This window comes from Dermacentor variabilis, chromosome 7, assembly GCF_050947875.1.
Source record: "Dermacentor variabilis isolate Ectoservices chromosome 7, ASM5094787v1, whole genome shotgun sequence".
Classification (NCBI taxonomy): domain Eukaryota; kingdom Metazoa; phylum Arthropoda; class Arachnida; order Ixodida; family Ixodidae; genus Dermacentor; species Dermacentor variabilis.
The window spans coordinates 117,783,140-117,809,703 of NC_134574.1; the positions used below are offsets into that span (position 1 = coordinate 117,783,140).

At 46.2% G+C, this 26,564-nt stretch overlaps 1 long non-coding RNA gene across 2 annotated transcripts; it reads right to left on the reverse strand.

The window, feature by feature from the left end:
- Position 1: 1 nt before the first annotated feature.
- LOC142587831 (uncharacterized) lies at positions 2 to 25,807 on the reverse strand. Of its 2 annotated transcripts, XR_012829625.1 has the most exons (6): positions 25,650 to 25,807; positions 25,052 to 25,216; positions 18,651 to 18,713; positions 14,289 to 14,461; positions 12,275 to 12,442; positions 2 to 143 (listed from the first exon to the last, which is right to left on the reverse strand). It is a non-coding gene; the product is annotated as an uncharacterized LOC142587831 (long non-coding RNA). The 2 variants fall into 2 exon arrangements; XR_012829624.1 differs by lacking the exon at positions 25,052 to 25,216.
- Positions 25,808 to 26,564: the final 757 nt, after the last annotated feature.

Here is a 26,564-nt window from a genome sequence, read left to right on the forward strand (position 1 = left end):
CCGTGCAGAATAATAACGGTACCGACAACTTCCGGTTCGTCAGGACCACCAATATAAAGGCCCATCTTTTCGCTGGTATTGAAGCAACCAATATCTTTGTAGCACCTTGGAGTAGAGCGCTTCCGGAGCATAAATAAGAAGACCTGTGAAAAAAACAAATGTCTCGCAGGAATGTCCTCTTCTTTATTTCAACAGACTGCTAGTAAGCAATGTGAAAAGCAGAAGTGTCTTTTGTATAAAACGGAAAGGCAAATAATCGACTTAACGTATCTTTTCGAAAGCCCCTTCTTCTCAAGATAAGCCGGATATTGTTAATTTTTTAAATTTTGGCTTTGTTGCATATTCATTAGCAAACAAAAAATATTTCTTTATACCTTAACCCATTCAATCGTTAAAACCGTTTCCCAGAGCCTTGTTCATACGTTTGAGACACGGGCCATAGGCACCACATTGAAAATCTGTGTACCTTCATGCAAATTTTGCTGCGTAATCCAAATGTCCTAACAAAGTTTGTTATAAGAGTTATGAAAGAACTACAGAAATGCTTTGGTCTCATTAGTGTGTTACAGTGGAAAACTTTAAAAAATAATGTGAATCGCCAGCACGGCCCTGCGAAAGTGAATGTCCAGCGAACCTGTTGCGCAAACATTAGCACAGATCCTGAGGAGGTGTGACGAGTGGTGACTAGTGATCGGTGGCACGGCGCGCTTAGGGAGAGCGGGCACCGGTGTTCCAATTGGCACGGGTCGGCAGAACGAGAACGAGCAGGCCAGCAGCAGTAGCAGCAACCTGTTCAGCAATCACTTCTGCTTTGCTCTACAGGTTTTGGCGGCCCTTCTGAGTGGACCAGTGGACCGCTTCCACTGCATGGCTGCGACTCAGCGGCTGCCTGCGTGCACTAGAACTACGAGCCTATGCATCACAGGAATCATCGGTGGCCCTGCGACTGCGCATCAACGACAATCGATGTGGATACGTTCAATGAGCTAACTGCAGAAACTGTGACATGTGCCAGATGTCCGGTGAATAAGGTGCCTTACATTCCACAAGTAGCAGCGTATTGCTCTTTCTCGACGACTGTGGCGTCACATCACGTGGCTCACTGAGATCCTTTAAAAGACCGAGCAACATCGCCTTTCATCAGTGGGCAGGCCAGCAGCGATATCAGCAACATGTTCAGCAATCACTTCTGCTTTGCTCTACAGGTTAGTAAAAATACTCCTATGTACTGTTACCGTAGCGATGACCGTTTTTTTCTTGCTGCTGCCCTGCCCACAGTGTATCAAATGTATTTTGACAAACATTGCGCTACTGCCTACTAGCCTACTTCTTTCGGGCGACATTGAGACAAACCCAGGACCTTCTGAAGAGGAGCTGCTATCAGAACTACTAGATGGCCAAAATAAGGTCCAACGAACTATTGAAAGAATTGTTGTTACACGGAATGAAATCAAAAAAGCAAATCTCGACACTAAGCAATAGAATAGATGATATTGAGCAACAGTTATCCAGTTTGGGCTCACTGCCGAAACAAGTAGGTGAAATAAAAAAAATTGCAGAGTTTGACAGTCAATTATCATTTCTCACAAATAAGGTAGATGAATTAGAAAACCGAAGCCGTCGCAATAAAATTATTGTTTATGGTTTATACGCCGTTGTCCTCTTGAGGGGGCGCACGAACCTGCGCGCGTTGTTTAAAGGGAAGCTGAACAGTCTGTCGAATATAATAAGACGCTCATATACGGAGGCGGGAACCCTATAGACCACGTAGGTAAAATTTGGGTTTTTTTTTTCAATTAGGAGCGACGTAATCGTCGGTTAAAATTGCGCGGTAGCTCCGCCCCCCGTCAAATGCCGCGCGCTGCTGCTGACGCTGACGATGCGAGTGGAGACCGGAAACCGCGGTGTTGTGACGTCAACTCTAGTGTTTTGTTTCTTCGCAGCCTGCGCGACCGTGCCTGACCGTGCTTGTTTCTGCGTGCGTGCCATCGTAATCTGCTTCGATCGACCCTGCATTCCTTTGTTGGTGCGTCTGCGTGTATGTAGAGTGGTAGTCAACGTGCGTTTGCATGTGCTGGAAAGCCGGCGCACGCCAGGACGCTACGCTCCCCCCTTCTCTCGCGCACAGCGAGAAACCGACCGTTTCACGTAGCCGACGGAATTCGCCACCTTTACGACTTCGGTTACGAGTAGTGTGCGGATGGCGCACAGATGAAGGTCACTACACGTACTGCATGAACCGGGAAGCTTTTCACGCGTTTAAACTGTCTTTGTAGATTGCCGACAGCTTTGGACAGCGCACAAATGCCGACGATCGCATCCCCGCTTACGTTCCAAGAGGAGGCATGCAGGAACACAACACTACAGTTGTTTGACCGGAAACGAGCTCACTAGATCGGCGAAAGATCAGCGAGATCACTAGATCGCTTTGCAAAAAACATACTCACCAAAGAGCATTTCCAACACGAGGAGATCCCAAGACTTCGCTTTCGTTCGCGTCGAAAGCGTTGGTCGCACCAGCATCATTTGCTTCTTCGAGAGGCCGGCTCTTCGCAATCGGCTCGTACATGTAGGGAGTAACGCCGAACTCCTCAGAAAAACGCAGTCTCTCTAAATTTTCCATTACCTCTTAATTTTCCATTACAGCACCAAACTACCTGGCACCGCGCTTCATGTGTAGCGGCAGCGGTCGGTCACTAGAGTTGACGTCACGAGGCGCCCGACCAATCACAGGCGGAAACGAGACGCGCGAGCTGGGCGTGTTCGCTGCTGCACTTTTCGTCGAAATAAAATATATTTGCGCTTTCTTTCGCTCAATTTCGATACGATATTCAAATTCGGAGGGTTGAAAACCATTATGTACACATGTTCACTCATTTTTTCTGGAAAACCTTTCAGCTTCCCTTTAAATGTGTTTCTGCCTTGTATCATTATCCCCCCTCCAAAACGCATCGTCCCGATGCGTAAAGGGACGAAATTGTTCTCAAGTTGTTGTCCATACTAAAGCGGTATATGGCACAGAATAGGTGTTTGGTCGAATATTCACTGCCTGTCATAATATGGCTTCATTCTGACCACATGTACAGTTTCTGCGCGACGCCGGCATCGTGATGAGCTCCCTTGTCCTTCTGCTGTAACTTCGTAGTTCAGGGGACTGATGCGGCGAAGTACTTGGCAAGGGCCGAAATAACGGCGCAAAAGCTTTTCGGACAGGCCGCGCGTCCGCACGGGAGTCCACACCCATACTCTATCGCCTGGTGCTTACTCGACTTCCCTTCGCCGCAGGTTGTATCGGTCCACCTCGATGCGCTGCCTTTGTTGAATGCGATGTTGCGCCAGCTGACGGGCTTCTTCGGCCCTCTGTGTAAAGTCGCTAATGTCAGGGTTCTGTTCTGTACTGTCGCTGACAGGCAGCATTGCATCCAAGGGTGTGGTAACTGATCGACCAAAAACAAGTTGGAATGGCGTCATATGAGCGGTCTCTTGCAATGCGGTATTGTAGGCGAATGTTGCATAGGGTAGGATCTTGTCCCATGTACGGTGCTCTAAGTCTACGTAAATTGACAACATATCGGTCAGCGTCCTGTTCAATCGCTCGGTTAGCCCATTTGTTTGCGGGTGATAGGCAGTTGTTTTCCTGTGACTGGTATGAGTCAGTTTCATGATGGATTGCGTCAAATCGGCTGTGAACGAAGTTCCTCGGTCGGTGATAATAATTGCAGGGGCACCGTGTCGTAATACTATCTTGGTGACAAAGAATTCAGCCACTTCAATGGCCGTTGCACTGATTAGAGAGGATGTCTCGACATATCGGGTTAGGTAATCCGTCGCTACTACAATCCATCGTTTCCCTGATGACGATGTCGGAAAGGGACCGAGCAAGTCCATTCCTACTTGTTCGAATGGGGCTCCTGGGGGTTCTATTGGTTGAAGAAAGCCTGCGGGTTTTAATGGAGGCGTTTTGCGTCTTTGGCAATTCCGACATGTTCGTACATAATGTTGTACTGAATTCAATAGCTTTGGCCAGTAGTACTTAGCATGAATTCGGGCGAACGTTCTGCTCACTCTGAGGTGTCCTGCTGATGGGTCATCGTGACAGGTTTCCAAGATTTCGGATCGCAAAGCTGAAGGAACGAGTAGAAATTTCTCTGTGCTGTGCTCAACAAAATTTTTTTTGTACAGGACGCAATTTCTGATCACATACGATGACAATACCCGGCAGAAAACTCGCGGAACATGGACGGAGTGTCCCCCGAGGTGCCTGATGAGTAGAAGCAACTCGGTGTCAGACAGCTGGTGTTTGGCCATCTCAGATGTGGTGACGGCTCCAAAAAATGGGAAGTCGTGTCCATCTTTCACAGGAGCAGATTCGACCGGCGCACGTGATAAACAATCAGCGCCACTGTGCTTGCGACCTGACTTGTACACGACCATTATGTCGTATTCCCGCAGCCTGAGACTCCATCTAACTAGTCCAGAAGGATCTTTCAGGTTTGCAAGCCAGCACAATGAGTGATGGTCGCTGATTGCTCGGAACGGCCTACCGTGTAAGTATTGTCGAAATTTTCTTATGCCCCATATTACTGCGAGGCATTCTTTTTCTGTGGCTGAATAGTTGGTTTCAGCCCTCGAAAGAGTGCGACTAGCGTATGCAATCACACTTTCCTCTCCGTTTCGCCATTGAACGAGGACGGCACCGAGTCCTAAATTACTGGCGTCTGTGTGGATGTCTGTTTCCGCTTCCTCCTCAATGTGCGCAAGGACCGGGTGGTTTTGAAGTCGCCGTTGCAGCACATTGAATGCATCTTCTTGTTCACTGTGCCATACGAAAGGCTTATCTTCTTTTGTTAATCGCGTTAACGGCTCGGCAATCTTGGAAAAATTTTTGACGAAATGCCTGTAGTAGGAACAAAGTCCTAGGAATTGCCTAACGTCCTTTTTATCGGGTGGTCTAGGAAACTTTTCTACTGCTGCGGTCTTCTCAGGGTCAGGACGGATGCCTTTGGAGCTAATCACATTGCCGTGGAAAAGGGGCTCATAGAAGCCGAGGGGACATTTTTGTGGCTTTATCGTCAGCCCTGCTGAACTAATAGCTTTGCACACAGTCCTTAGTCGTTCCACATGCTGAGAAATGGTGGTAGAAAAAATCACGACATCGTCAAGATAAACCAGACAGGACCGCCACTTTAACCCGGAGAGCTCAATGTCCATCATCCGCTGAAAGGTGGCAGGTGCGGAACAGAGGCCGAACGGAAGTACCTTGAATTCGTATAGTCCGTCTGGTGTGACGAATGCTGTCTTCTCACGATCTCGTTCGTCCACTTCTATTTGCCAGTATCCGCTTTTGATGTCGAGAGAGGAAAAAATTTCGCATCCCGTAGTCTATCGAGGGTGTAATCGATCCTTGGAAGTGGATAGACATCCCGCTTTCTGACGACGTTTAGCTTCCGGTAATCAACGCAGAAGCGCAAGGTCTGATCCTTTTTCTTTACCAGCACCACAGGCGAAGCCCACGGGCTGGTCGATGGTTGAATTACGTCGTCTCTCAGCATTTCTTCGACTTGTTTGCTGATGATCTCTCTCCTTCGGTGACACTCGGTAGAGATGCTGGCAAATAGGCCTCACAGCTTCGTTGACAATGATACTGTGTTTGGCGATGAATGTTCTCTGGACTTTCGATGTCGAATTCTCGTACAAGGTTCTCTATTGGCTGTTTCTGGCTCGGTGATAGTGCTGCTTCGATGTTGACGGATGCGAGTATGGAGTCTACGTTGTCAGACTCCAGTAGTGCAGCATCGGAAGACCCAAAGCCGTAATCTGTTCATAATCGTTAAGGCGGGCAATGATGGTTCCCTTCGCAGCATGCTGGACTTCATTTCCGAAATTAGTCAGGTAGACATTTGAACACCCGTCATGCAGACGAACAAGACCCCTTGCCATACAGTACCCTTTTTCGAGCAAGAACCCAGTGTTACTGTATGCTATTCCTTCATAGTCGCTGAATACGGTGCTTCTTACGGCGAGAGCTATGCAGGATCTTGGGCGTATCGTGATGTCGTCGTCTATAATCTGAAGCGCATCGAATTGTTCTTCACACTCGAACGTTGCGATGGCGTGCTTCGTTGAGACCGACACACAGGATTCCTGCAAGTTGATAACTGCACCGTTCGCCTGCAAAAAGTCCATTACAATAATTAAATCCCTTGAGCATTCTGATAGGACAATGAAACTGGCAACGTATGCAAAGCCGCGTATTCCGATTCTAGAAGTGCACCTGCCCACCGGGTTGATAAGGTGTCCTCCGGGGGTTCGAATTTGCGGTCTTCTCCAAGGAGTCAGCACTTTTTTCAGTCTTCTGGCAAGCACTTTACTTATAATGGAATGGTCGGCGCCTGTGTCTACTAAAGCAGTAACTTCACAGCCGTCTATAAACACACATAAATCGGAAGCTACGTCACTCTTCTCGCAACTGCTTTTGCGTCCGTCGTTATATTTCAGAATCAGTGCTGGAGGCGCTGTTCATGCGTCGACAGCGGCCTCACCTCCAGAGGTCGCCGGTATTAGTTTTCACGACGTGGGCTTTGGGGGCATCGCCTTGGGGAGCTGAGGATGGACGCGGGCTCGGTGATAGATACCTCAGCGGCAGTGTTGACCGAGGTTGATGCTGCTGTGAAGTCTGCCGGCTTTGGCGCTTTGACAAATACTCCTGGATCTCGAAAGGGCGTTCACCGTTTCTTGGGCAAGGAGTGTTTACGGAAAACCCCCGAAGTCCCGCTCTGCAGTATTCGCACATCCTGTAGAGATGACCAGCTTCGCCGCAGTGGTAGCACAGTGGGATTCTATCAGGAGTGCGCCATATGTCAGCCTTCCGGAATCTCGTCTCCGGCGGAGACGGCAAGAACCGAGGCTCGGGTACATGCGTAGTGGCTGCGACGAAAGTGCGTCCTGGAGATCCTCTGAGTACCTCGGCGTACATATATATATATATATATATATATATATATATATATATATATATATATATATATATATATATATATATATATATATATATATACGCATTTTATCATTCGAGTGTTCAGATTGGTAACCTCTAGACGTGGAGTAAGTTGAGAATTTGTGTGCATAATTAACGAAGCTAGGTAATAAAATTTTCAATAATACATCAATAGGGGGCTAAAGAAAATGAGCAGTTTGGAGCCTCTCCTTGAGATTATCTAGCCGAGTGAAGAAAGTCTGATAAAACATGCTCCTGTAAGGGCTATGCGAATGAACGTTTTCCAATTAAACGCTCCTGGAAAGCGCAACTGACGCAGAAAGAGAGCGTTTGTAAAGTCACAGAACAGCGCTTCAAGGCTGGACAGTCAATCCTTGCAAACGTGTCAAGTCAGCCTAACCGCACCTACCATTTTGCGATGTTCTCATCAGTAGTATGGCCTCTTGAGCATGTTCCTTGTGGCTAGTCCGCTTTCAATTTGCATTCACGCGGTTTGTTCGAAGGCAAGCAGTTCAAAATTTTGATGTCAATATAGCAGCGAACGTGTGCCACCGGAAGCTTGCTTGGTCACTGAGGCGATGCATGACGCAAGGCTGGTGCAGATTTAGCGCGTTGCTGGAATCAAGACAATGCGCGGACGCCGAGGGAAGGAAGATAACAAAAGTTAACAGCTCAGTAGCTGCTCGCGGAGGCATGCCGATGGTGACGGCGCCATCGCGACGAAATCTGGGGCGACGATATTGACGGCTCGGGCGTTTCTTTTTTGCGACAATTTCGCTTTCAGGAAGAGATAATGATATAAATGCAGTGTCACTCGTTCTCGTCTTGAGGATGTAAATATCGGCGCACGCACACACACACACACACACACACACACACACACACACACACACACACACACACACACACACACACACACACACACACACACACACACACACACACACACACACACACACACACACACACACACACACACACACACACACACACACACACTGTGTGCATCTGTGCGCATGTGCCCACGTATGCACATGCGCACAAAAATGCACACACGCATGCACTCGGAAATGCAGGCAAATGCAAACTTGCGCGTGCTCGCACGCGCATAGACGCATTCGTACGCACGTATATTCAAATACGGAGACAAACACGTGCACACGCGTAGATGCAAGTACACACGCACGCACGTTCAAGGCGTGCACACACATATACATTCGCTCTATCCTTCCCTGCTTCCCCACAAAAACATGCGCGTGCAGACTGAATGACACTCGCTCTGCAATTACCGTTCAAACTCCAGCTTTAATAAATCACATAACGGTGTAAATATGGCACTTCTTCAAGTTAATGTAGGGTGTAAAAGCATTTCCTCTTGTTGTGTGACATAACCGCTCACCTCCTCCCAAAACACTGCTTTAATACAGCAATACTATTCCGACTAAGTGCCATAAATGCATGTGTTGTTACAAGGAACTACCCTCTCGGTGCAGTCACTTGAAACTTCTTGGTACTCGGCTGATATATCGAAATAAAATTGTATACAATTTTGCCCATTCAGTCGCGCATGTGCGTTGCCGTGAAGTTCCAAAGAATGATGAAGGCGCAATGTCCAGAATTCCTGAGTATACTCTCAAGCAAACCTACACTCTTTGGGGTGCATATTTGCCACACAGCAATATTCGTCATCCGTCTTGTTTGAATTTCTTTTCCTGAAAACGCTGCACTCACTGCGTTCCTGTCGCGAATGCTCTGTCATGCTAATGCACATGCCGTTTGTGACCTGGAAGTACCAGGCTCGCAGCGTTAAGGAAAGGAAATGCGGACAAGAGTGATGACGTATATTGTTACGTGGCAAGATATGACCCAAAGGGTGTAATTTTACTTAAGAGTGCATGTACATGCTACAAGGTACGATAGTTTCTTTTTTTTTGCCGTAACACAAAAACATGCGCGTGTTTGTTATGTTGTCCGAGGAATACAATCTGATAATAAAAGCGATGACTTCTAACCTTAGCCCTTAATCTGAGCCCTTCTGACCTTATCGCTAGTTATAGGAGGAGTTTCTGTATCCAGTTCATTACTGTTTCTAATCGAGGTATCCTGACTCCTCTGGGTACTTTACAGGTCAGTACAGAATTCTTGCGCTGCTTTTACTATACCTTCGAGATTGTTGCTGATATCTTGCTTATCTTTCAGTGCATACATCTTGGTTTGTCCTATGCCAAGTTTCTTTGTCACTGATTTCAGGCTGCGTCCATTTTTCACAGTTACTTCAGTCTTTCTCACGTTATAATTTCGAATATTACTTATTTTCGTCTTGTTGATCAGTTGTGACTGTTCCGCGAATTCTATCTCTTGAGTTGAACACTTTCATTCTTTGTCGCTTCTTTATTAGGTCCTTCGTTACTTGGGAGAGCTTGCCTACGGGTTGCCCTGGTGCCTTGCCTCCCACTTCAATTGCTTGCTATGAAGCCAGACTAGTTACGGTTTCATTCATTGCCTCTATGTCATCGTCATCTCTCTGTTCTAAGGCTGCATATTTGTTTGCAAGTACCAGCCTGAATTTGTCTGCTTTTACCCTTACTGCCCCTAGGTTGACCTGTTTCTTCTTGACCAGTTTTACCCTTTCGCTCTTCAAATTGAGGTGAATTCTAGCCCTCACTAGCCTATGATCACTGCACTTTACCCTACCTATCACTTCTACATCTTGCACTATGCTGGGATTGGCAGAAAGTATGAAATCAATTCCATGCCTTGTTACACCATTAGGACTTTTCCAGGTCCATTTTCTATTGCCACGCTTCCTGAAATGTGGTTCATTATTCGAAGCTTAGTTCTTTCTGCGAATTCTACCAGCACCTCTCCTCTAGCGTTCGTAGAATCGACGCCGTAGTTGGCAGTTGCTTGTTCACCAGCCTGCTTTTCCCGACTTTTTCATTGAAGTCGCTCATCACCACAGTATACTTAGTTTTCACTTTTCTCATCACTAATTCCACATTTTCATAAAACTTACCTACTTCCTCATCTTCCTGACTGGATGTTGGAACGTACACTTGTACTACCTTGAATCTATACATCTTATTAAATTTCATTACGACTACTGCTACCCTCTCATTATTGCTGTAAATTCGTCAATGTTGCCCGCTATATCCTTATGGATTAGGAATACCACTCCGTATTGCTTCTTATCTGGGAGACCTTTATAGCAGAGGGTATGGTCGTTATTCAGCAATGTGTAAGCCTCACCAGTTCTAATCTCACTAAGGCCGACGATATCCTACACAATGTCTGATAGTTCTTGAAAGAGTTCTGCTAAGCTAGCCTTCCTCGACAGAGTTCGGCTCTTAAAGGTTGACAGGGTCAGTTTCCATTGGGGGCCTGTCCGGTCCCAGAGATTCTTAGCACTCTCGGCTACGTTACAGGTCTGACCGCCGCCTTGGTCAGGCGCTCCGCAGCGGCTGGGGACTGAGAGTGATGGGTTAACTGTAGGAATCATCAGGAAGGTAGTGGCCAAGTACTGAACCAGGGCGGCCAATTCTGATTCTGGTGAGGGAGTGTCTATGTTCAAGCTAAGTGGGCCTTTCTAATTTGGTTGTACCTGGATTAGTATAGCCCCACTTGCTCTAGGCATCTTTTGCCGTTGTCAGGCGTCACTCGAAGCCTGCAGATGTGCACTGGAGGATGCTAAACTCAATCTCACCGTAGTCCGATTAAAAAAAAAATCCTATAGAAGGATTTGAACTTGTGACTATGGCAACCGAGCATTCGACATAGCTCAATCAGATAATACCGTTGGCGGTGAGGCTTCCTTATCGCCAACAAGTGCAGCCCATAGGGCCCTACATGCCTAAAAACTTCCTTGATTTATCCGCGATAGATGTGTTTTGGTGGAAAGTCAATGTAGAACGATTTCTAAGCGATTATGGCCATGCAGTTCCGGAATTCTCGCTTGCGCAGGCGGGCGTGAACCCGGCTAGGCAAACTATAGAGGTACCCCGACGGCCTCGGACCAAACTTAAATCTTGTAGGGGGCAAAATAATGGTAGAAGTGCTCGCTTCTCTGACCCGAAAGGCGAAGAGAAACGGGGTATTTACATCTTGGGCTGCGTCGAAAAGCCGCGTCGTCGACAGTGGATAGCTGCGCTCACATATTGACACGTGAACTCGTTTATCTTTTAAGGGTGAGCGCTTTTAACGTCTAAGAAATGTTATCGCTCAGCGCAGGACGCGTCCACATCTGTCGGAAGTTTCTAGAATGTTATCGATGATTCTATCCGCTGTCTGTTTTCGCCGAACCTTGCGTAATCTGATTGCATGTGTGCGCGACGCGAATGGTGTAGAACTTTGTGGAAGGCACGCGGGTCCCAGCGTTTACTCTGAAACATTCGACGACTGATCTATAAAAGCCGACACGCTTGACCCGCTGATCAGATTTTGACGATCGCCAACTGTGTTCGCCGTTGTCGCCGTTCGTTAAGTGTAGCTTGTTTTTGTGGGCACAGGTTCACCCACTAAAAGTTAGTTTCGTCTTTCACAGTATTGCTACTGTGTTCTTGATACGTCACTCCACGTGACAATATACATATACGTGTATGGCACTATCACTAGGACTCAGCCACTCGTTGCGCAATACATACTTGTACTGTATTACAAGACAAGATAAAACACTACTTGTCCAGTGCTATTTCATTTTTAAACAAAAGTTATTGAAATTACCCTTGACAACGACGCGCGCGATCGCGCGGTTTCGGTGTCTCTTGACTCCGCGCCGCCCACGCTTTCGCGTTTTAATAGTCATTGCGTAGCGCGGCGCTGGTTTCGCTGGTTCGTGAAACTCGCACAAAATGCAAGTTCCGTGTGCAATTGCACGGAAGCTGAATTGCAAAGCTGAATTGCAAATGCAATTCAGCTTCCGTGTGGTATCGCGGGATGCCCGAACGGTATACACCACTTGAACAAAAAGCAGCAGCGAATCCACATCTCTGTCTTTGCTCGGTACCGCCGCTTGTCGGGCGCCCTTTTACTCACCGACAGCAGTAAAGGGCGGTGATGGCGTATGCAACATCCCCACTCCCCCAATTTGGTGGTGGGAGATTTGAACTTCGAAAAAGGACCCTTCAAATGCAATTTTCTCGTAAACTAAGGCTTTTCTTGGCACAAAACAAGCGTTGCAAGGTATCTGCAATGGTATTTAAGAGTCCACGTCGACTTGGTGTTTGCCTATAGTGTCCCTTTAATAAATTTCATATCTTGAGAAATCGTGCATATTCTTACTTGGACAATGACGGCGGTCGACAGCTTGTCGACTGCCTTCGCTATGAGGTCTCGAAGAAGCTTTCCTAGTTTTGAAGGTGCTTGAGAAGCACGCTTCCGCCTCACGTGTTGTTGGAGGAACATATTATACAATTCGTTAATTTCCTCAGTAGACAGTTCGCTGATTTCCTGCAATGAAATTTCCATGGTTAGATGAAATTGAGTCCCTTACCAAGATACTTTATTGGTCGCCGTTTAAAATTTGATTTGTACATCGCGGACCTCATAGGCGCATCAGCACTGCTTTTATAGAGCCGTAATTACCCGATTCATATAGTCGAAAAGAGAACTGACTGGTTATGCAACAGCTTGTGCTTGTAGAAAGAAGAGTTGCGAAAGCTGCATTTGCTTGGTAGAAAAGGCACCATGTTATTTCATGAGTACGTGGAAATGGCAATAAAATTGTAGTTTGCAGGTTTTGGTTTGCAGGTTTGGTTTTCTCTAAGGATATTTTTATATTTGATTCATATTTGGGTCATTTTGTTATGGATAGATCGTCCTCGGCTTTCTGCTCACAGTATAGGAGCAGAAAGAACCATTTAGCCGTTGTTAGAATGTTAGAACCGTTTAGCCTATGCGTGTCCCGCGCCGCGGTGGCTTAGCGGCTGTGGTGTGGCACTGTTAAGCACAAGGTCACGGTATCGAATAGCGGCCGGGGCGCCTGCATTACGATGGTAGCAAAATGCAAAAGCGCCCGTGTTCCATGCATTAGGACCACGTTAAAGAAGCCAAAGCGGTAAAAAATATTTCGAGTCCAGCACTACGGCATGCCTCATAATTATATCGTGGTATCGGCGTGTAAAACCCCGGCAATGCAAGTTTCTTTCGCATTTATACGCATTAGCGGAAGGCTATCCTCGCAAGCTTTAGTGCTCAACAAACTGCCCAACTGACAGTTCAGAATTTCTTGCCAAGCATTTCCAGTTTTCCTGTAGTTTAATGCGTTGTCAACTAAAATTATCCATGTCTGAGAATGTTCTGTCTCATAAGTGTTCAGTGTGGTTTGGGTGTCCTTTGTTTCGTTTTTCTGAGTCTAGTATAGCGAGGTTTGAGCAAATGCTTTGTTCTGCATTTAGGTAAGACGCTTTGGACTGCATTCGGAGGGAACTTGCTTGAACCGAAGTTGCTTGGCGTTGATGATTCTAGATCGTTTTACTAAACTTTCTGAATGCTGAACACAGCGAAAACTACTGGCGGAGGCTACTCCTTCCAAACCATTGAGCACGTCGCTCAGTCCGCGCACCTCACTGTCCTAGCTGCGCCACCACATGTGAAGTTCCGGATGCGTTGTCAGGTGCCAAATGCGCTTTTGAGCAACGCCCGCTCGGATCTTCCTCGCGGTGACGTACGCTTCGTCACGTTTCTCTGGCGTGCCCTGTACCCAGCCTTACGCAAAACGAGGTGGAGGGTCGAGCGGTCATCTCTATTTACTCGAAGGTGCCGTGCTCTATGCAAAACTGTGTAATGCAAAACGGTGCTCCATGCAAAGGCTAGCGCCATGCGCTGAACTTTAATGATTTAATTTTTTTCTGGACAGCAAAGAATTCCACCCGGGGGACTGCACCACGCTCCTAGTATTGTATCGCACAACCATGGGCCGGCAAGATTGCGCCGTCAAGTGCATTTGGTCTGCATTGTGCAGGCCAAACCTGCCCATTGTTAAAGGAGTGAGGCGCCACTAGCTGCTCAGTTGGTGTGGTGGCCTATGGTAGCTAATTGAAAGCAATAGGTGTTATTTATCCCTACTATTTTTTTGCTATTATTTAAATACTCTACAAAAGCTTCTTCTTTCCTTAGCCTAAGCCCCGTCGGCCATCTATCGACCCCACAAGTAGCAATACCTTGCATCGCGCTATACACCCTTGCTTATACTCGATCTTCATTCAGTGGAATTGTTTTAACAGTAATCATGAAGGTCTCCTCACCATTTACCACCTAACGCACATTTGAAATTATGTGATGTAAGAAAAGTCACCTTAATCACTTGTAAAGCAAGGTCATTATGACTTGCGAGTCTTCTAGTCCAATCCTCATCGGAATATTGTTTCGATGTCCATTCATCTGGTTGATTAGGCGGCTTATTGGGCGTTTTAGCTCTCGACTTTGCAGACATTTCACCACCAGCGCACCATCCAAGGACCATGAAAACTGGAAATTAAACAAAACATTTATTTTGTAACTAGGCATACATGAAATCCAATGTATAACGCTTAATCATTCCCAAATTTTGGCTCTTCCATCCCACTCCGTCAAGCACTACAGCCGGAAAAAACACACGAGAACTAGCAAAGCTGCGCGTCGCATTATCATTAGTAAGAGAAACAAGGTATATGTATTCAACCAGCGTGAAGTTCAAAATTTTAATTTTATTAAAATAACTTCAGAATCTTCAAACAATGGAAATCAGCAATTCTTGCCTCGATTTTTGCCACAACTGAATGGGTTTTTGCAGAAAAAATGCTGGTATAGTTTAACAAGTAAAATGTAGCTATAAAAATTATTGGCTTTGTCGATTTTGCTTCATAATGAAGAAAGGCTTAATATGGCACTCCCACACTTAGTGTTTTGCAGTTATCACAGAAACAAAAGTTATTGAAAAATTGAAATGAGAGGCTTTCCAGAGTTCATTGCCCAAGCATTGCTGCGGGTGAAAAAAAAACAAAGAAACAGGGGCTGTGTGCTTTCTCACCACCCCACACAAGCACGGTTTGGAAATAAACTATTAATTCGATTTCAAAACACACAAGAACGCAACACACTTGCACACTTTCCATGAGTGAACGGCAAAGAAAGAAAACAAATTTGGATTCGTTTAACTTCGTGTGGCAATGTCGAAACACATATCCACACACAGTCGCCTTGTAGAGACATTGCATGTGAACTACGTTACTTTTTAGGCAGCCTTTATGCTGCAATTCCCGCATTTTTGTGGTGTGGCACCATTTGCTACCTTGATTTCATCTGGAAACATTACCCACCCACAAATTTATTCACCGAAATATTCGGAACACCGACACAACACAAAAAGCCACGACAACTGTTCTGTATGAAACATCTAGGATAAGCTCTTTTCTTGTTCAAGTTATTATTTGTGCGGGTGCAAGAAATTCCAAACATTTTACGTAGTCTTTTATGCACCGGGAGCTCTCAAACTCCCGACGACTCATTGTTGATATTGGCCGGTCGCAACGACAAAGACCGAACTCTGGGGTTTTTGCGCCACTTTATTCACACTTTATTGTTAGAAACGCGCGAAAGGCGCCTTTCTTGAGTTGAATAGATGATAAATGTACGATTTTTTTATGTATGAATCACACGTAATTTATTTGAACTCGGAAATATTCGTGGATGACTCTCGACTTTTGTTGGGTTTGCAGGGGCTTCCTATTATGTCGCAACCGCGATCAGCACGACACTAACAAGGATGTGTCCGGTACTGTGCTGCATTCTACGCCCAAGTCATCGTGGGCTAGTGTAATTACCTTCGCGATGTGATAGGCGTCATTGTGGCTATTATCATGAACTTTATTAGATGACAGTAGTAGTATCGTGGCTGGTTGAGATGAGGACGCCATACACTCCAGTAGCAGCCAGGCCCATGATGGCCGAAACGTCTGATGAGTAGCCCGGTGACCGTGTTTGGGTTTGGACCCCGATACGCCAACGAGGACTCAGTGAGAAACTATTGCGACGCTATTTCGGACCCTACAAGATCATCCGACGTATTGGCGAACTTAAATATGAGATCGTGCCAGACGGCATTTCGCATTCACAGCGGCGCCGCGCACGATTTGAAGTGGTCCATGTGGTGCGTCTTAAGTCCTTTTACGGATGCTGACGAACTTTCCTTATTTTGTTGTTTTCTTTGCTACGAGTGCTTCTTTATTATTTTCGTTTGTTTGCAGCATCGGGTCGATGCTCTTTAAGAGGGGGGTATTGACACGTGTACTTGTTTATCTTTATTGGGTGACCCCCTTTCACCCCCTAACAAATGGTATAACCCAGCGCCGGACGCGCCTGCATATATTGGAAGGTTCTGGAATGCTATCAATGGTTCCATCCGCTATCTGTCACCGAACCTTGTGTAATCTGATTGCATGTATGTGCGACGCGAACAGTGTAGAACTTTGTGGAAGACACGCGGGTCCCAGCGATTACTCTGGAACATTCGACGACTGACGTATAAAAGCCGACGCGCTTAACCCGCTGATCAGACTTTCGACGATCACCCACTGTGTAAGCCGCTACCGCTGTGCTTTAGGTGTAGCCTGTTCCTGTGGGCACAGGCTCGCCCACTAAAGGTTAGTTTTGTCTTTCACAGTATTGCTACTGTGTTCGTTAACGTTACCACCACGTGACAATATTTAGGCTTATACATATACATAAATAAACATAAATAATGTTAAGTGTCGTAATTATTGATTTCATAGATAGGCAAATAACAAAAAAAAAACAAATCGAGTAAACGTCACCATCATACGATGACACGTCACGTAACGAGACGTTTGGATACGTCAGAGATGTAGTTGTGCATGAGCGACTGGCAAGAAAGCTTACGAACCATCTGATAAGCCCCACTAGAGAGCTTCTGCAATACTTTTTTAATCGCCATCTGACATTTACGCGCCTAACGAGTAGCCTGAAACATCATTGCAGTTTAGGAACACTCGCTTGACGTCAGTTATTTTTTCTCTTACTGCTAGCAAGTGCCTTTTCGCTTACACAAGTGGTTTTTGTTGGCGTTTGACATGCAGAACTTTATAAACAAGATGTATCACCTCCATGCACGAAGCTTTAGAAGAAGACTAGATATTCAATTCTAATAATAACAATTGCAAGTTACAAGTGTTGTTTAAGAAGCGCCAGTGGTTTTCGCGCCTGACATTCTAATAGTTCTGTAGAAGTAATTAGCAAGGTTTTTAGTCCTTGATCAATATGGGAAAATTTAAACTTAGAGGCGAATTGCAGGGAACATCACATTGAAAATTTTCTAAGTACTTGCTCGTTGCGCGTAAGCTTCTGGTAAAATGGGAAGCCCGCAAACTATCAAAATATGACCTCTCTACACGACCCAGCACATATGGTAGCAGTGAAATCAGAGATTCTGAGTAGGATGTCAAGTTGTTTTTCTGGTACGGCAACACCTCGTAGCGGCAATAATAGCTGGCCCGCTTTCTCAATAAACGACTCGCGAACAAATAGCGGCTATTATGAGACGCCTAAAAGCTAAGGTTTAACTCGACATGTCTGCCTGGGGCAGCATATAGTCCCGACTTAGTTTACAAGCATCTCTCAACGTGTGTCTCCTATTTATACATTTTTGAAATAAATGCGCCTGGAAGCACAAAGTATGAACAAGAAAGTAAAAAGATATTGAGTCACAGCAAACAGGATACACTTACAAAGACGGTCTCTTGCGTGTTTATCGTCAACAACGGCGCAGCATACAAAAACAGCGGCAATTAGTAACCAGACAGCCAGCGTTAAGTTCCCTTTTCCAGAGTAATTGCAGTTCTTACGGCACCTATCTATGCTCTGCTGCTAAGCTGAGGGCTTTCGCGTTAGCAGAAGCTATAAGAAAACAATGATTCCAGACACGCGTGATTCAACAGCACCTTGAAAAGGAAGTTAATGGGAACTCTAAACTAACTTCAAGCAGTGAAATTGCTGAAAATTGCGTTTGTTGAACACTAACCAGCATTTTACAGCGAGGAAAGTTTTCAGGCATGAATCTATCGCCATTTGGGCAGAAAGTTGCGCTATTGTTGTTTTTCTGTACAATGCTACGGCAGTGACCGTATGAACACTTGATGCGAAGTAGCTGCATTTATCAACCTATTTCGTTCCTTATCGAATGGAAAGCGCAATATGTCTTTGGGAAGATAGCCTGTAGCATGTATTAAACGATTAGGTATTATAGGGACCGAGGTTACGTCTGCTAAAGCAATGTTGGAGTCGGCGAGCCAAAGACCCGAGAACCGCTAGGACAGATGGCAGGAGCTGAAGAACTCCTTTTTTTATTATTCTCCAATTTCCTTCAGACCTCACAGCTCGAGGCACGAGACACACGCGCGGCAGCACGCCATATATAAAAGACGGCCGAGGAAGATGACGATGACTGCTAGAGTTATCTTGATTTTCTTTTTCTTATCGAACGTTTCGTTATCTACGCTTCCATATTACCTACAGTTGTTGAGAAATAAATGCGCATACCAGAAAGTCTATTTCAGTCAGCCGAAGTATAAATAGCTGTATAAATACACATGGTTATCCGAAACGTGGGGTCAACCACGATGACTATGACAGCGGGGTGGGAACGAAGGCATGTTTCACATACCACGGAAATAAGTGACGGGCGCTGGAGGGAGCATTGTAGAATTTCGTGGATGTCACAATTTACCTGGAAATAAAAGCAAGGTAATAATTTTGTAACTATTGCCGTGTATCAGACTACAGTCACAATCTTCATTTCACCTAACATTTGAGGTACTGTGTCGCCAGAAATGAAGGATTCAATTTTGAAATTTTGAGACTAATGTATTCTATGATCCTATACTATGAGAGACGCCGCAACTGAGACATTGTGTTTAGGTTTGAGCACATGGTTCTCTTTAACGTACTTTAATGAGGGCAATGGCCAGTGGGCACCATGCTGGTGAAAGAAGACGACGACGACAAGCGCTTGCTCCAATGCCCCAACGTTTAAATTGTTAACTCCCTTGTTCTTTTGAAACCTAATTTACCCACCTAATTCATGACCAACGCCCCACTGTGAGTATGTGCCACAGACACTCAGGACAACTGCGACAACAACACAGCGACTAAACTTGTTTCGGCCTACCGCTGCAAACCTCCAACTAGTGCTGCTAGATGAACACATGACATGACATGACAAGAACTTTATTTGAGTCCTGAGGGACTGAGACCTCGGGGAGCCAAACCGAAGGCTCCCGAAGATCAAGTCGGTGGCTCCGCCCACGATGGAACCGGGACATCAAGTCCCGCGGCAATGTCGTGGGCCCTCTGGACAGCCTGGACTTGAATGTTGAGATTGCTGCTCTTGAGAGAGTCCTGCCATTGTTCTTTCGTGATGGGTGGAGAGGCGTAAGGGCTGGGCACAGCCAGAGCATGTGGTCAAAGGAGCATGAGTCATGACCACATTTGGGGCAAGACTGTGAGTGTTCAGGATCTATCTTGTGAAGAGACCGAGGAGTGGGATATGTACGGGTTTGCAGGAGTCTTAGTGTGGTAGCCTGGGGTCTGTTCAATTTGGGGTGAGGGGGTGGAAATGTCCTCCTGCCTAGTCGATAATGGGAAACAATTTCGTGGAATGTACTTAATGGATCTTTGTGGATGTTGACCTCGTTCCAAGCCTGGCTACCCGCGACAGCGCGGTGCGTGAAATCGCGCGCTCTCCGGTGGGCCTGCTCGTTAGGATTACATCCAAGCGGGTTAATTGAGCTATCTAGATGGGCTGGGAACCACGAGATTTGGTATCCTCCTGCGGTACTCTCCCTAGTCCTTTGAAGTGCTTTGATCACAATACTGTACGCCTGTTCAGATATGAGGGCGGACGAGAAGGATCTAACCGCTGTGCGCGAGTCCGAGAAGACGATAGCAGGAACTTTTGAGCCGTGAAAAGCCAGAGCGATCGCCGCTTCCTCCGCCACATGGGCAAACTTAGTATAAACAGAGGCTGCATTGACCAGGTTGCCTGCCGCGTCTACCACCGAGACAGCGAACTTATCCCCACTGTCATATCTGGCAGCATCGACAAAGAGGGCATCTAGCTTCTGCTGATTGATCTTTTTAAGGATGGACTTGGCTCTCGCGAATCTTCTTCCCTGGTTATGCACTGGGTGGATGTTTCGCGGGACGGGGTCAACCATGATGCGAGCTCTGGTTTCCCGGGTCAAGCTAACTTTGGTCGCCGGTTCATGTCTGGGTTGGATTCCTGCTTCTTCTAAAATCTTAATCCCTGGCTTAGTGGATGAAAGTCTCATTATCTGAGCCGCTGTGTGAGCTTCTATTAGCTCATCGATGGTGTTATGGAGTCCTAGCTCCAGCAGCTTCTCAGTGCTTGTGGACTGCGGAAGGCCGAGCACGCGCTTGAGGCCGGTTCTGATTAGGGAGTCGAGCTTGGCCTTTTCCGCTTTACCCCAATTAAGGTACAGCGCGATGTGGGTGACATGACTCAGGAAGAATGCCTGATAAGCTCTGAGCAAATTGTCCTCTTTAAGATCGCCTCTTCGATTTGAGACGCGGGCTATAAGTCTTAGGACATTACTAGCCTGTCCAGTGAGCCTGTTGAGGGCCGTCGAGTTACAGCCCTTGGCATCAATGAGGAGACCTAGTATCTTGACCGAGTCCTTCCTCGGTATGGGATGCCCATTTTTAGCTCGAATTTCTACCGGCAGAGTTTCCAGAGGCGCAAGGTTTCTGACCCCCTGTCTGGACTGGCGGTATAACAGTAGCTCTGATTTAGCGGGGGAGAGTTCAAGGCCCGTGTTTGAAAGAAAATATTCGGTAGCCTCCAACGCGCTTTGTAACGAGTGTTCGAGCATGGCTAGCGATCCGCTCGGCGCCCAGATCGTAATATCGTCCGCATAAATGGCGTGACCCACGTTCGGGATTGCAGCGAGGCGAGTGGAGAGTTTGTGCATGGCTATATTAAATAAGAGTGGGGAGAGGACTGAGCCCTGCGGGGTGCCGCAGGTGCCTAGTTCGTATGGTCCTCCCGTGACCATGCCTAGTCGGAGGTGTGCCTTGCGATCCGCGAGGAAGGATCTGGTGTAATCGTGAAACCGCTGGCCCAGGTTGAGAGACGAAATCTCTGTCAGGATGTGTTTATGCGCGACCCTGTCGAAGGCCTTGGAGAGGTCCAGTGCGAGGATCCCTCTCACGTCGCGAGTAGGGTTATTAAATATCGCTTTCTTAAGCAAAAGCATAGCGTCCTGTGTGGACAACGCCTGTCTAAAGCCGATTAGGTTGTGTTTAAAGAGCTCCTTGTTTTCAATAGGTTCAGTGATCCTGTTACGTATCACGTGCTCCGCAACCTTGGCGATGCATGATGTAAGGGAAATATGCCGCAGATTATTTATATGTGGAGGTTTTCCTGGTTTGGGTATGAGTACCACTTTTGCGGTACGCCAGTCTATCGGGACCTGTCCAATTTTCCATACCTCATTTATTTTGGCCGTGACTATCTCGATTGCCCTATCGTCTAGGTTCCTGGGGAGTTTGTTGTAATTCCATCAGGTCCCGGGGCTGATCTGCCATTTAGATTGAAGAGCACGTGTCTGATCTCTGACACGGTGAAAGGTTCGTCTAGATCAGGTGCCGAGAATCCCATGTAGTTCACACGCTCTACCGGGCGATCCGCGTCTTCGGCGAGGGGGAGATAAGTACGTGCTAAGTTGTTGGCTAATTCCCTGTCGGTGAGACCGATTGCGGTTTGCTTTTTAATGAGCCTATCCGTTGCAAGGCTAAGGGTGTCCTTAGGCTGTTTATCGTTGAGGAGACTTTTAAGTAAGCTCCATTTGCTACTTCTTCGCATACGCCCGTCCGTTTCGGTACACGTCTCATCCCATTGCTGCCGGGCGAGCTGGGCCGAATAGGTTTCAATCTCCTTGTTAAGAAGCGCGATTTTCGATCTGAGTCTACGATTAAGCTTTTGGGTCTTCCACCTGGCTGAGAGGGCGTGTTTAGCCTCCAGAAGGCGAGCAAGTCTCGAGTCCATTTTAGGAACTTCAACATCCGTAATGATTTCTTTGGTTGCTCCTTTAACCGCCTTGTTCAGATTATCTAGCAGATCTGAATACGTTTCGTCTGGCGGGACTGTTTCATTTCTGATTTTTTGAAACACATACTCATATCCACATACTCATATCTCGCGGGTGGTCTGGGTTTGACACGCAACAGAACTTCAAGTATGTAATGGTCACTGCCTAGCCCCTCCTGGAGGTTGTCCCACGTGCCCTCGATACCTCGGAGGAAGGGGAGATCGGGAGTCGTATCTCAACTGACCGAATTACCGGATCTGGTGGGGAGCCTTGGGTCTGTGATGAGTATTAAGCCGAGCTCTGCAGCGTTGAAGGCCAAGTTCGTTCCTTTTGCGCTTTTGTAACTGTACCCCAATTCCGTATTGGGTGCGTTAAAGTCACCCGCAACAACGAGAGGCGCGGTTCTCGCCGCCCTAGACGTGGTGCCTAGTAATGTTTTAAGGTCTCTTTTCCTGTCCGATGGTGCGCTGTACACGTTGAGAATGAAAATTTTAGAATTGATTGTTCTGTTGGGTACGATCTCTATTAACTGGGCCTCGAGGCCCGCTTTCTACGCGCGGACTTCGTGCTCAACGAACGAGATGTTTGTTTCTGATTAGGGTAGCGATACCTCTGCCCTTTTCTCTCCTGTATGCTACCGTGCGGTACCCCGAGAGGGAAATTTCAGCTGTACATAGCGTTTCCTGTAACAATATAACTTGCGGCTTGTCCGCAATAGACCTGATAAACTGTCCTAATGGGGCTTTGCGCCTCTGGAAGCTTGCGCAGTTCCACTGCCAGATTTTCAGATTCGTGCTGTTTGCATTCGCCATTTTGCCTACTGAGTATGATGAATTAGCCCTTTAGCCCCACTTTCGGGATTCGGGTTTGCCTGATTCTGCACTGTCGACACCGTAAGCCTGCCTTTGGCTTGGACCTTGGGTCTCTCTAGTTGAGTTAATCTCGTCTCCATCCCGGAAAGCATTTCCATCATGCGTCCTAGGGTCTTTTCTATGGCAGCTAGCTTGCCTCTGCTGTTTATTTTGGCATTGCATTTGGTGGAGCCACCAGGTTTCGCTACGACATCCTGGTACATTTAAAGGAGATGCTCCCATCAGCTATTGATATAGATGATCCGGGACCATCCCAGGCTGCTATTGCCGTGCCCCCGGCTATCGTCTGCTCTGGCGCCATCCGGCAGCGCGATCCAGCGATCCAGTTCATTCGAAGTAAATATGCACAAGTACACAATGAAGCACAGATAAAACCACGAAGGTACGTACTCATGGGACAGCGTATGCAAAACTTCTACAAAATATAGCAATACATATATGCAGCATTACATAACAAAATGTAGACAAATGAATTTCCTCAAATCAAGATACTTATAGGGCCTTTAGACAAGTTTGAAATTTAGCGAGAAATAATAAACGTAATTGGCGCTTTAATATTTTCTTTCAGACCTATGGTGTGTAAATCCTACCACTTTGTCTTTACTGTTTTTAAGAAAACTTGGAAAAGGGTGATGTAGCGTCTGTACGCTAGTTTGTACAACTTTTGATACTCCTGCAAGTTGAATTTCGAAATGTTTATCGTCATCCTTTATGATCGTCTGATGCTCGCAGAACGTTAGGACCATTATTACTAAAAGATATGTTAGAACATTTGACCTTATGAGCTATGGTCTACGTAAGAATATTATGACCTGTTTTTGCCGATATTCTGTGCTGGTCTGGTGCGCAGTATTATGGATACTGTATGCCCTGTACAAGAAGCACACAATTTTGTATGCCTCAAAATTCTTGCTTGTTTCACAGATGCGTCACTCTAAGCAGAAAACCTTGGCCAATAATGATACACTGCGTGCGCACAGTGCACAACAATTTCACTAGGCGAGTTAGCTGTAGTTGCAAAACTGATAGTCGATCAAGTGGTTCAGCCGACGGAAATGCCTTAGAATTAACCTTCGCAGGGATTCTGCAGGAAGTCTTGGCATCCGTTGCTTGCTGAAGACGTTGGCGCTTCGCCTGTGCGGCCTTTTACCCTCAGTGTTTGCCGCCTTCTCGTGTTGTTTGCGCCGCTTTACCTCAGATTCTGCTCGTAGTTGCTTGGCATCCCCATGGCGCATAGCCTGTTTCCCCTCGGCGTCTACCTGACACATAACAGGGTCCATCTGATACTTGGCCGCCTTTGCTTCTGTCTCACATGTTAACCACCATTGGCGTTCCTCTTCTCATTCTACAGCAACCTTTCGGCGGTTCGATTGAGCTGGTAAATCCAAGCGAGCATTATAGAGTTCCTGTGATTCAGACAGTGGTCGCCATAACATAACCTAGACGACACTTCGGAGAGGTTCTGTGCTTTGTGTTGTTGAGAACTACAGTTGTTATTGCCATTGACTTTCCTGCTAAATGCATGAGAGCAGGTTTTTTTATTTAGTAGCCTTCTGGAGATCAAAGGCTCCAAACGTTTTACCTGAACTATAGCTTGATATTTTTTCTAAGTGTTGACCTCGGCTAGAGTGTGCCAATAAAACGGATTTGGTGGAGCTCCCCTTTGAATGCGCGCCAACACAACTTTCTCTCCTGCGACCATTCCGCAGACAGTCACTACAAAGGCCTGCTTTGAGAGCTGTAATTTCTACGTTGCGGTTATGAATATAATTTGTCGATATATATAGTTTCCTGCGTTGTGAGCATGTAGGTTGGGCAATTAGGTTACCCAGCTGCAATACTTTTCGTTTTTCTGCAGTTTCACAGTAAGATTTTCCAAACCAGCATCGATAAGCTAACGAAGCTGCACGTGAAACACAAACAGCGTTGCGTGAAATAGCGCCCTTGGAAGCCCGAAAACAAAGAGTAATTATCGGATGCTCTAGTGGTCCAATGTCCTGCATACGGATGTCACCCGTATAACTACCACTGCTTATTCAATATCATGGCCAAAACAAGCATATTATGTTCATTGAGGCACTGACCTAGTGTAGCGCTGCGATAACGTTCCTTTTGAGGTTGGACAATACTTGCTCCTGGTTGTTAAGCGTAGGTAAGCGGCGGCTTCACGATGACGCAGGTAGTACATATGCGCCCAGAATGGATTTGTCGGTATGACTTCTTTTCATGTAAGCGTGCACATCGCAAGCCTAAAATAAAATTTTATGGGAACATCAAGTGTGAGCTGCATACTACACTATCTACATGTATGTCTGTATGCACTAGGAATGACTTTTCAGGTTCCGGGACCAATGCACCATAAATAAGAAAAGTAATAAGATCAGTAGATGGTAGCCCAAAAATGACTATGAAAAAACTGTCCACGCAGGCAGTATACCAAAGCGGAAAGACAAACCACACTCCATCAGAGGGGAGGATGGATAGCCACGCCCGTGGCATTACCAAAACTTGAGCGTGGTCAAAAAGGAGAAGCACGAAATTATGATAAAGTCGGGGAGTAGATCCATCCTATGTTTGGCTGGCAGCATTTAAAAAAAAACAAGCAAGCAAGCACGAAAAGAACAAGACCCGCAAGAATATTTTTTAAGTAATTGATGAACGATTGGGTACGCCCCTACTTACGCTTTCTTCGTACGGTGCAACAAACATTCGCTCGTTAAGTGCAATATTTTACCACCTGATTGCGCTATTTGTTAGGACGATGCCAGAGTGGTATCTCATGTGCTAAGGTAAGATCAATTGCTTGCTCTGGGAAGTTCGGCTGAGTCGAACTTAGTAATTGCACTACGAGCTACTGGGAAGCAACGAGGGATCTTATATAACAAGAAGAGCCAGTGAAAGTGAGAAACAGAAACAATAAAAACGGTGTTTGCGCAGACACAAAAGATTAAACGTGTTCTCAATCTTTCGCATTGTTACGTCAAATGCGACCGCTCGATACGGAATTATACGACATTGGCAATATTCAATTTCATTAAGATAGCGACGCGCATAAATCTTTGCAATGTAATTAGTCTAACATCTCGGTTAGGAATACCGCAGCAAGCGCATTATAAAAACCGTAAGTAGACACCTGCGTCACCGACTCTCATCTCACAGTCCCAGACAAGCTAAGAAGCGTATAAAAAATCAGCAACCCCAATATTGCAATTTTCGTTTTGCTTTTTACTTATGACATTGGCAGAATACATTGCATGCAGGACCGCCGTAAATGTGAAGCCATGACGCGATATCTCGCGTTGTCTCATTAGTTCACTGTAAGGTTTTCAATGTTTCATGTCCTATTAGTTGGGGTGAGCATTATGAGATGCTCGGGAACATTCCATTTTATAAAAGAAAGAATTTTATTTAGGTGGCGTTTATACGGCAATTTTCTGTTTTTTTTATGCAGGTGCCGCTGTGTCATTGCTGGTAATTTGGTCCGATCGTATCTTGCCTAGTGTACCAAAACATAAACTGAAAACTACTTATCATAGGACTGTCTGCGTATAAAATGTTTTGCATTTGAAACAGTGCAAATTAGACGCAGAACACGGG